This window comes from Aegilops tauschii, chromosome 4 (assembly GCF_002575655.3).
Source record: "Aegilops tauschii subsp. strangulata cultivar AL8/78 chromosome 4, Aet v6.0, whole genome shotgun sequence".
Lineage (NCBI taxonomy): Eukaryota > Viridiplantae > Streptophyta > Magnoliopsida > Poales > Poaceae > Aegilops > Aegilops tauschii.
In genome coordinates, this window is record NC_053038.3 from 291,407,921 (window position 1) to 291,420,178 (window position 12,258).

Here is a 12,258-nt window from a genome sequence, read left to right on the forward strand (position 1 = left end):
CCGCACTGGAGAAGACCACTCCTTCACCACAGGTGACGCCTCCTTTCCAAAGGCTTCACAGAGGCCCTAGGCCCCAGGTCTCCATGTCCAGCATTCCTGAGGAGGATGTGCAAAACACTAGCTCAGTAGCACGTCAAGTGTTCCCTGAAGCCATCCCCTCAGTGACTGCTCAAGAAACTGAAGCCAAAGAGGTTGAAGACATTCCGGCTGCATCAGCCGATGAAGAAAGAGAAGAAGAAGAAGAACATGAAGTTATTCCCCCTACAAGTGATCCTGTTGTACAAGAAGAGGAAGTGATTGTGCCAGACCCTCATGTTCATGATGCAAGTGAAGTTGAAGCCAATGCAGCTGCCACCACGATCACTACTGAAGCCAATGACGTTGTCATGGCTGAAGACAATGTGGAGCCTGAAGTCAATGCTGCCACCGAAGAAAATGCACAACCAACCACTTCTGATGTAGTTGTTCCTCCCCCCAGTGCCTCACACTATGGAACGTGCCTACAACCATGGTGAGCTTGTTACTGTGCAGTGGCCCATTCTGATTCCACCCACTGCTCCAGGTCCCCAATATGACTACCATGTGGAGCAAAGGCCTCAAACGCCGAAGCCCGAAGCCCAGGCCGCCAAGGCTTCCCAGTGCTGTAACTACTCAAGGCTCTTTCAGTGTGCTCAGCTTCAGAGAGCACAACACCTTCTTCGACTCTGGAAAGAATCCATACAAGAATCCCAAGATCTCCTCAGATAGGTTCTGGAGCTACCAGCAATGCAGCTACTACTCTTGCAACTATACAATCAAGACATGATTTTTCCTCACAAGCGTCTTGACTGCGACGCCATTGCTGGGCTACCATGCCTTGAAGAGGCTCTTTGATTGCTTCCGAGAAGTTGGGCTTCTCCCGTTTGTCACTGATAAGGAGCATTGGAATGAAGAGCTTCTCCTGCAGTTCTATGCTACTCTTCACATCAGAGGCTACAACAGGGATCCGAAGACATGGATCCTTGAGTGGATGATAGGCGATGTCCATCATGAAGCCAAAGCTCAGGATATCATCGAGCTAACTTCCCTGTCCACTCCTGGTGATCTGTTTGAACCAGGTTGTCAGCTATATGAAAATGAACTGGAGAGCATTTTCCAGAAGCCTGAGCCCAATATGAGTCAGATGCTCAGTATGATGAAGCCATTGCTTATTGATGCTGAATATCCAAAGGAGTTCTTTGTCAAAGACCTCGAGTACCTGCCCCGCACCATATATCATATTCTGAGGCGTACTCTATGGCCTATCAAGGGGTATTCTCCAGACGCTAAGCTTGAAGGCGCTATGAAGACATTGGTCTTCTACATCTTCAATGGCATCAGGTTCAATACTCAAGATTTCTTCATCAGACAGTTGGTATCTTCTCTCATTGATCTTTTTGGTCTCAAATTTTATGCTCCATGGGTTATGCGGCTGATCAAGCTTCACTCTACAATCAACTATCAACCTTCAGCGCGCAATCAAGTTGTATTCTTGCCTGATGTTGATATGTCACATGAAGCCATATACCCTAAGCCTGCTAAGGAGCCAGTGCGTGAAGACAATGCAGCCTTTCAAAGCTTCACACAGCAAATTGATGGAGTACATGTGACCAATCCTCCTGCTCCTGATGGTCCTCTGGCTGGCCAGCTACGCCTATCGCATCGTGCAAACACTGATGCGACTGCCAGCACTATAGCTCAAAGGCCTCAGAAGCGTCCTCGTGTCCTCAATGACAGAGAGCTTCTTGTATCACTTCATCAGAAGCAGGATATGCATCACGACTGGCTGAAGCGTCAGATGCAGAGTCTTCTTATTGATGTCAATCGCATTCACAATTTGGCCACCAAGAATTCCTTTGTTGCACACGAAGCCTGTCGGTGGTCCTGGAAGAGCCTCACACTGCTCTGTTCTGAAGATGATCTTCGTGAAGTTGGCTTCACAGAACGATTCAAGTTTGATTCCAGGCCACCACAATCTGCAAGTTGGCGTCCAACTCCCTCAATTGAAGATTCAGGCTATTCATCTTCAGCTGCCACAGTGGTTCCTCGAGTCATAGATGAAGAGGACGACGCCACTTCACCAGCGATGGCTTCACTGCATCACGATGCTGCACCAGGCCCGTCTGCACCGCCCAACACCAACATCGACCCTGCTGCTCCAACATCTTCACCACCTGCGAGCGAGTAGACACTCTATGTCTTGAAACCTTTTTGGTCCTTACTGACAAAAGGGGGAGAAGCATATGAGTTGATAGTCTTCAAGCGGGTCCATATGGGTTGCTTATTCTTGCGAAGTTCTTACAACTCTCGTTCTTGAAACTATTTGGCTTTTGAGTTGTAACACTTAAACTTGATGGTCGTCTGCCACTTTTGCTGCTACCCTGTGATGCGATGATAAATTCCACGTGAAGTCATTCTGCAGACGCCCATTCCTCATTATGCATTTCATTATCTTCATTATTCTTATGTATGCATGATGAATTGTCTTCATGTGTTGAAGAGGATCTCCACAAAGAAAAAGTTGCCATGTGCATTTGCATTCAAAAGCAAACTACTTATATGCACATCTTCAGGGGGAGCCCTTTCCAACCTATGAAGACAATGCCTATGAACTTTAACTTTCACATACTTTTATCCCCGTTGAAAACTTCAACCAGTTTGTCATCAATCACCAAAAAGGGGGATATTGTAAGTGCATCTAGTGCCACCCCTAGTTGGTTTTGGAGTATTGACAACAAACTTGTTGAGAGACTAATGTGTTTGAGAGAATTGTAGGATAACACAGGTAGAAGTCCCTCACTGATTCGGCTTACCTACCAGAGATGACCCCTAAAAATGTATGAAGACATTGAAGACAATGGTGGTTCGTGAAGACATTCATGATGAAGATAATGACTTGTGAAGACATTCACTTGAAGACTATGGAGTGCGAAGACATAGTTTCTTTCGTAGTTTCCTTTTCTTCTTTATTGAGTCATAGGAACCACCGTACTATTAAGTGGGGTCCAAGTGAACAAAGTCAGATGACTGAAATGATGCTCAACCAAAATCCTATATCTTCGAGCGAAGACAATGAGAGCAAATCTTATCCAGAGTTGGATGAGTCAGCTTTGCTTGTAGCCCAAGCCAAGCTGCCGCATGTGTTTGAAATCCGACTGTTGGACACGTGTCGGTTCCTTAATGACCCAGGGTCATTTCGGACATATCATGTCGGGTAGCCTCCTAGCTATAAATAGCCCACCCCTACACCATAATTTGGTGGCTGCTCAGAGTTAGTGCACGACTTTTGTCATTTGAGAGCAACCCACCTCCGGAGCCTTTGAGAGAGAGAGAGAGAGATCCTTGCGAGGACAAAGCCCAAGACACCCAGAGCCAAAGAGTGTTAGGCATCACTGAAGTCTTTTTGTCCGCTTGACCTGAAGACTTATTACACTTTAGGACTATGCATCCTCCAGCCGGTTAGGCGTCACATTCTGAGCATCTAAGAGTCATTGTGGATCGCCGGTGAACAAAGTCTGTGAAGGTTTGGAAGTCTAGTTGAAGACTTACTAGAGTGATTGGGCGAGGACTGGGTGTCCTTAACTCAAGGGGAATAAGGTGAAGACACAGTCTTCTGAGTTCAATATGAGCCTCCCTAACCGGACGTACAGTTGTCACAGCAACCGAAACTGGTCTACCAAATCCTTGTCTTCACCAAGCAACTGGTTCTATCCCCTACTTCCTTTATAATTTAGCTTGTCTTCGTGGAAGTCATTGCTTGCTTGCCTAATCTGTTTGACTTCACTGTGTGAAGACAATTACCTGTTTGGCTTCATACTGTCTTCCATCCTGATCCATACTACCTAGTTGCTATTAGTCTTCGTACTTTCACTACACTACTTACTTGACTATGGCTTGTCTAGTGTAGTTCATCTTCCGCTGCATATCATATAGGCTTAGTTCAACAGTTTGTCTTCAAAGACCTCGTGTTTTTAAGTCTTCCATAAAATTCGCCTATTCACCCCCCTCTAGTCGATAACTAGCACTTTTAGGCTGGAATTATATTGGACGGCCCACATGACGTTGTTGGGCCGAATTCAGATAGGCCATAACGGGTCGTGAGTTGCCGGGCCGTAAACGGGCTATATGCGAACATACCCTTAACAGGCTTTCCATGGCCCGGCTCGCTAGCTTTTGACCAAGTCAAACGGGCCACCTTTTAAAACTATATGGGCCTCTGTTGGGCTGTGCCACGTGTCGACGTATCATAGGTGCGTCTCATCCATTGGATGGATGACATCTGTCCCAACACGGAGCTGGCACGTGATTCCTTCGGCCAATGAGAATTTTACACGTGGAAAATCGCCATTGGTCGTGGCTGTTAATGGGTTATTGGATCCAAAACTGGATCCGATTTCTTAACGATGACCCATTATGGTGGATGCCACATGTCAGTTACCCTTGACGAAAACACTTCCATGAAGCAACATTTATCGTCATGGAAGTGGACACTTCCATGATAATTTTAGTATTATCATGGGACACTTCTATGATAGCACCAGTATGACTATCTTGATTCTGTCATAAAATCGTTACAGATGTACATGCATGACAGAAAACGTGACCTACCCTGACAAACACGTATTATCACGGAAGTGTATTTTTTCTGTAGTGATGGTTGTGGATGAATGACCTCCCATCCCGACAGCTAGGGTTGAGGAGGTGTATATAAGGAGCCTCCCTAGCCTCCTCTCTTGATGGGCTTCATACAATCTCTTCTTTACGAGCTAAGAATCTCGTGGGAGGGGACGAAATTGGTGAAGAATCCCGTCTGGAAGGGCAACTTTTGGAGCTGTCTGCACGTCAAACGAACGCGCGCGGTCGTATGGAACATCGTCTTTTGATCTGACCTCCTCCGGTAAAACGGTCGTCATTTCTTCACACGAACTCGGAATTTGACGTTCTTGGGTTCGTTGGATTCGTATGAATGACACCGATCCATCTCTAGTCTTAGATCTTAATTTGGAGCATTTTGGAAAAATGACTTTTCCCGACCTTTGAAATGGCCAAGTCTAACCCATGGCCGACTTCGTATCGAACCCATCCTTGGTCCTCTCATCGTGCTTGGTCATAGGTTGCTCCAAAACACTTGTAGACACAAGAAAACAAAGAAAACTAATAAAAACCAAATAAATTACTAAATATGCAATACTCACAAGGGAAAATGTAAATACCGGTAAACATGCATAATAAACAACTATTTGGTTTAATGGGACGTGATATATAAAGAGAACATGCAACAAATTATCTCTAAAAGTGCGTAAAATATAGGGCCATCAAGTGTTTGAGATTGAACAAATTATATGTAGTTCTAAGATAGTTCCTAGAGGAGAACTCGTCCAGATGGTACCTGATTTTTTTGAAGGATGAAAAAACACCAAGCCAACATGCATATCCAACATCTCTTAGGTAGAACTTACCGTGAGGGATATTTATGCCATCAGGTCGAGCCATGTTTTCGGCAAGAATGTTAGCACCATGAGCGGATCCTTCCCAGCAAGCTAACACACATATGAACTTCAGATCAAAGTCAACATGTCACGACCGGATTTTTGAGATAATAATTTCCCAGAAAAACGGCCTTGTGCCCATCAGCCCCAGGATTACTGTTAGCTGATGAGGCACCAACTTGATACAAGAATTCCAAGCGAGGTACAAAAATATGTAGTACAAGACCATTTAGGCCTAGGAGTACAACACTTGGTTTCTAGTGGTTGAGGGCGGAAGCGGTTGGATACATCTGCGTCTATGGGACTCCATTTCCCACAAGAACAGCTGACCAGGATAACTCCTATCTTCGCGAGGCTGCAAATGTCAACATGTAGGTTCCGAGGTTGTCGCCGCGATGCTAATCTCCAAGCAAGAAATCTGGCCAAGACAATAGCCAGGGACAAGCCAGTGAGTACGTTTGAATGTACTCGCAAACATTAAGAACACGGGTATAAAATATCAAACATACTCCGGATTATTATGTGATCACACGTCTGTCACGAAAAGTACGAAAAAAACCAAGATGCACACATGTGAGTGAAAATAAACGAATATAAAGTACTGGGTGCCAAGCGAGGGTCTGAATGACTCCTCGAGAGGAAACTGCAAGAATAGTAATACTGGTGCCAAACGAGTGTCTGAATGACTCCTCGAGAGGAAAATGCAAGAATAGTAATACTGGTGCCAAACGAGTGTCTGAATGACTCCTCGAGAGGAAAATGCAAGAATAGTAATGCCGCAGTCGGGCGTCTGAGCGACACCACAGAAAGGGCTTATAAAAGAATAATCACAGTGAATATCCAGGAGGTAGAACCATCCCAGGGATACTCAATAATATACGCAGTATAAAAGGGTTAGTACAAAATAATAAGAATCATAATCCATATGTGCCATAATCTTAAACAATATATAGGTCAGTCGTTTCTCCATCCGAAGACCGATAATATGGTCTAGTCGAAACGTATCTTCATCCGAATACCGTTACTGAGCTCTAGCTAACTCGTTCTCCATCCGAAAACCGTTACTGAGTTCTAGTTAAACCGTTCTCCATCCGAATACCATTACTGGGTTCAACTCAGACTGTGGTCTATACTCAAGAACATGACTATCCAACAGGATATATCCTCTGCAGAGGGAGTACCATTTTCCACGAGTAACGGGTTTACTTAGTCCATCGGGACTAATTCCGTCTACGGTCTTCTAATTGAAAACACGCCTGACCTGCACACACCAGCTTAACTCACCGGTGTCTGGAATCACCCACGACACCTGCCAAGCAAAACTCTAAGTGGGGAGGCTACAACCTCGACGTAGCATGGGATCAAATTTCTATTCGCGCGCTCTAAGGGGGTGCCCCCCCTCTCGGTCCCAACCGGAAACACCAATGCCCCCTGACCAAGTGGCATGCCTACCGGAGGCCTCCGGTATCTTCCACTATGGCCCCTCTGTACGGTGTGTGCTTTGGTAGGGGTTGACAACTTACTGAACCATACCCTGTCCCCTGCAGGGGACAAGTGGTGGTACCAACAAATAAGGAAGCTATTGATCAAGACTCGATCTACAACCGATTCAGGTGGTCCAAGAATCCTCCAACAATATTACCACTAGTGAAATAAATCACCACTCCTCGAGCCTCACCATGCCATGCCGGGCATACTCGTCTCGACGAGGGACTAGGGACAAGCTCGTGTCTACCCAAGACCACGACTTTCCCGGCTTCCTACCGGTATGCATGAGGAGCTCACGAGGATGATCCAAATCACTAATGTATCCATTGCTGACCACAACACGACTCCAAAGTGCATCCATGCACGAGACTATATCGATACATAAAGCCAACGCATACCAAGTCAAAAGGTGTTGTGATCGCACCAGAACACCACAACAAAATATTATGCCAGAGTTCAGAAATGCTTGCCTTCAAGAGTATGCAAAGGATGCACTTATTGGAAGCTTTCCCTTTTCTCCAAAAATCCTATTTTGCAAAATACACAAATAACACATATTTCAAACACAGTACCAAAAATTGTCTCGAATATTTTTGAAATAAATCTTAAAATAAACTAGATGAAATTTGAGAGAGGTAGGAAAAAGAATCAACTCATTTGGAGTTTTATTTTAAAAGTTACAGCTGGTCAAAGTCTGGTCAAACTCTGTTTTTTTAAATAAAGCCAGAAAAGGAAACGATTCAGAAGGAATGCGCTTTCGCGGTAGAGGAGACGCACTCGGGAGTTAGCGCCTTCACTTAAACAGAGAGAGAACGGCCGCGCGGGTCACTGACAGTGGGTCCAGAGGGCCCACTGGTCAGGTTTGACCGTTCTTCCCTCCTTCTCCTCTCTTCTGCCCGACGGGAGCGAGGCTCCGGCGATCGCCGTCGACGAACGGCAGCACCTCACGGGCATCCAAGGGCGGGGATGGAACGGCTAGACCGAGGCGGTCCCCTAGGTGGTTGTTGGGTCGTCGGAGGTGGAAGGAGTTGCCGGCGGCGAGCTCCGCGGCGGAGAGAGGCTACGGTGGCGAAGTGCCTTTTGTGCTCCGGTGGTCCCCGATCGAAGTTGGGTAGATGGGCAGCTCCGCAAGGACCAAAGGGGGCTACTAGTGGCGTTGGTTGGGCGAAAGGGTGGCTGGTTGCGACGAATCGCACCGGAGCTTAGCGGCGGCCGAACTGGCCGGAGTTGGAGAGGACGGTCCTCTCCGGTCAATCTACTGCTAGGGGAGCTCTACGGGGAGGGTCTGATGTCGCCTGAGTGCTCGGAGAGGCTCGGGGTTCCCTTTAAATAGGCGCTTGAGGCTGGCTCCCGCGGTGGCCGAGGATAAGATCGCCGGCGACCACTTTCCTGTAGTGGCAGGGCATCGTGGCGGCGACGAAAGCATGCCGACGAGCGGGAGGATAAGCACGGCCTGTGCCCTGGGGCAGCTGGCGTGCGCTGGTGGTTTGGGCGGCGCCGTCCGCGGCGGAATCCGCTGCCGACGCCGGCGTGCTGCCAAGGCGGCGCTGCAGGGTGCCAGGGAGAGCTTGGAGGGTACTGGAGAGAGGGCGAGTGCCTGGAGTGGTTCGGCAGGCGAGCAGGGGCCAGAGATGGGACGCGACGAGGGCGGCAGAGCGGCGTGTCGGCTCAGTGCGCGCGCGTGCAAAACGTGCGCTCTGGGCGCGCCCAGAGCACGCACGGCACCTGCTCGACAAAATGCCAGCGCGATCTAGAGCGCGAGGGTGGAGCTGGCAAAGAACAGAACAAGGGTAGGGGTGGCTAGGAGCTCAGTGGACAAGGTTGCTGGGTCAGTGGAACAATCTCATAGTGCAAACAAAGAACTCATGCCAAAACAGACTGTGCACACCAGGTGTTCGACAGAATGCCAGGTGCACTTAGGCAACTCTTGGAGTGGCCAAAATCTCCAGATCAGGGTCTCTTTAGATGCAGGAGATGGTGGTAAGGTCACTTGGGCCAAACCAGAAACTTGTTAGTGCAAGATTTGCAAAACTCCAGTTTTGGACAGAAAGAAAAGGGGTTTAAAGCATGCACTTCAAAACCTCCAATGAGTCCACTCTCCTGGACTTAAGGGTTTTGAAGGGAGGGCTACAAGTAGGAAAAAGCTCAGGGTTACTAGAGCAAAGAAAAATAAGGTTGCAGTACGAATCACCAATTTGGACCAGAATGCAAAAGAGGTTGATCCACTCAAATTTTTCAAAGAGCATCACTGGGTTTTTGCTTGAAGATGAATTGAATGCATCCACTGACATCTCCAAATACTTGGAAGAATTTTTAAAGAAATATTTAAATGGGTTGTAGTGCAAAAGTGCCTACTGGACCAGATTGGAAAAGTTGGTGTAGAGCTCAAAATCTCCAATGGCCAGAAGGTATTCTTGCATAAAAGTGATGTGGAAACATCACATGACATCCCCAAATTTTGGTGAAATTTTTAAAAGCATTTATCAAATGGTTGTAGTGCAAACAGGCTCCAATTGCAAAAGAAATCATTTTAAAAGAATAAAGCTCTGAGGAGACAAGTCTTGAAATTTAAATCCACTGATGAGGAATTGTTTTATCATAGAGGGTAAACAAGTCCAACAATACTTTTGAAGGTTTCTCCCACTAGAGGCAAAAATCCAAAATCACAAAAGGTAAAACTTGACAAATGGAAAAGTTTTATTTCCTGGCAACCTTTTAATAAATAAAACAAGGCCAAAATTTTGGGTGTTACACAACAACAAGAAGCAACATCAACAACAGCCAGCTAACACATATGTGAACTTTTGTTCGTTCATAACCTAATGGCGACATCGATGGTGTGGTAAGCAATGGCGAAATCGACCCTACACCGTGTACCTAAAGACCTAATAGAGGAGGGGTTTGTATGCTACTTACGCCCTTTGGAGCCGATGACCTGCCCATCACATAGGCGGGGAGGATAAGACGGAGGGGAGAAGCAGGTCTAGTTGCCAGAGATTAAAGTCGCCATCTTTGATCTGAGTCACTGCCGCTGAACATTGCAAAGAACCGAGAATGGGTTTGTCCTAGCGCTAAGGTGAGCGTGTAAATTGGGGGAGGGATGCTAGATTTCGCGTCATCCGGCACTGATGGATTTTCGTCTCCTACCATCTCCGCTCCGAGTTCACTTGCACCATCGCGTACGTCGTTGCCCCCCTTTTATGCTCAACTTAGTCCGACTTGCCCGAAACGACCGATTCATGCGGTCCTAGCGAGCCAGGCTCTGAGCCACTTTTAAGGTTCATGCGTGTGTGGGCTAGACCTTCACACACGCTACTAAACATGTTTTTTGCGCACCTAACATGCGTGCGTAGGGATCGCGGGGAGCGAGACACTCACGCACAAGGCCGGGGTTTTTGATTTTTAACCACCACTTACTTTACACTTTGATAATTTGCCGCTCTTTACATTGTAATTGATCTGGTGCCTTTCTCTGTTGGGGAACGTAGTAATTTCAAAAAATTTCCTACGCACACGCAAGATCATGGTGATGCATAGCAACGAGAGGGGAGAGTGTTGTCCACGTACCCTCGTAGACCGACAGCGGAAGCGTTATCACAACGCGGATGATGTAGTCGTACATCTTCACGATCCGACCGATCAAGTACCGAACGGACGGCACCTCCGAAGTTCTACACACGTTCAGCTCGATGACGTCCCTCGAACTCCGATCCAGCCGAGTGTTGAGGGAGAGTTTCGTCAGCACGACGGCGTGGTGACGATGATGATGTTCCACCGACGCAGGGCTTCGCCTAAGCTCCGCGACGGTATTATCGAGGTGTAATCTGGTGGAGGGGGGCACCGCACACGGCTAAAATATCGTATATCAAGTGTGTCCATGGGGTGCCCCCTGCCCCCGTATATAAAGGAGCAAGGGAGGAGGAGGCCGGCCCTAGGAGGGGGCGCACCAAGTGTGGAGTCCTACTAGGACTCCCTAGTCCTAGTAGGATTCCACCTCCCGTATGGAATAGGAAAAGAGGAAGGGAAAAAGAGAAGGAAGGAAGGGGGCGCCCCCCTTCCCTAGTCCAATTCGGACCAGACCAAGGGGAGGGGTGCGGCCACACTTGAGACCCTTTTCCTTCTTTCCCGTATGGCCCAATAAGGCCCAATACGTATTCCCGTAACTCTCCGGTACTCCGAAAAATACCCGAATCACTCGGAACCTTTCCGAAGTCCGAATATAGTCGTCCAATATATCGATCTTTACGTCTCGACCATTTTGAGACTCCTCGTCATGTCCCCGATCTCATCCGGGACTCCGAACTCCTTCGGTACATCAACATACATAAACTCATAATAAAACTGTCATCGTAACTTTAAGTGTGCGGACCCTTTGGGTTCGAGAACTATGTAGACATGACCGAGACACCTCTCCGGTCAATAACCAATAGCGGGACCTGGATGCCCATATTGGCTCCCACATATTCTACGAAGATCTTTATCGGTCAGACCGCATAACAACATACGTTGTTCCCTTTGTCATCGGTATGTTACTTGCCCGAGATTCGATCGTCGGTATCTCGATACCTAGTTCAATCTCGTTACTGGCAAGTCTCTTTACTCGTTCCGTAATACATCATCCCGTAACTAACTCATTAGTCACAATGCTTGCAAGGCTTATAGTGATGTGCATTACCGAGTGGGCCCAGAGATACCTCTCCGACAATCGGAGTGACAAATCCTAATCTCGAAATACGCCAACCCAACAAGTACCTTTGGAGACACCTGTAGAGCACCTTTATAATCACCCAGTTACGTTGTGACGTTTGGTAGCACACAAAGTGTTCCTCCGGTAAACGGGAGTTGCATAATCTCATAGTCATAGGAACATGTATAGGTCATGAAGAAAGCAATAGCAACATACTAAACGATCGGGTGCTAAGCTAACGTAATGGGTCATGTCAATCACGTCATTCTCCTAATGAGGTGATCCCGTTTAATCAAATGACAACTCATGTCTATGGCTAGGAAACATAACCATCTTTGATTAACGAGCTAGTCAAGTAGAGGCATACTAGTGACACACTGTTTGTCTATGTATTCACACATGTATTATGTTTCCGGTTAATACAATTCTAGCATGAATAATAAACATTTATCATGATATAAGGAAATAAATAATACTTTGTTATTGCCTCTAGGGCATATTTCCTTCAGTCTCCCACTTGCACTAGAGTCAATAATCTAGTTCACATCTCCATGTGATTTAACATCAATAATTCAC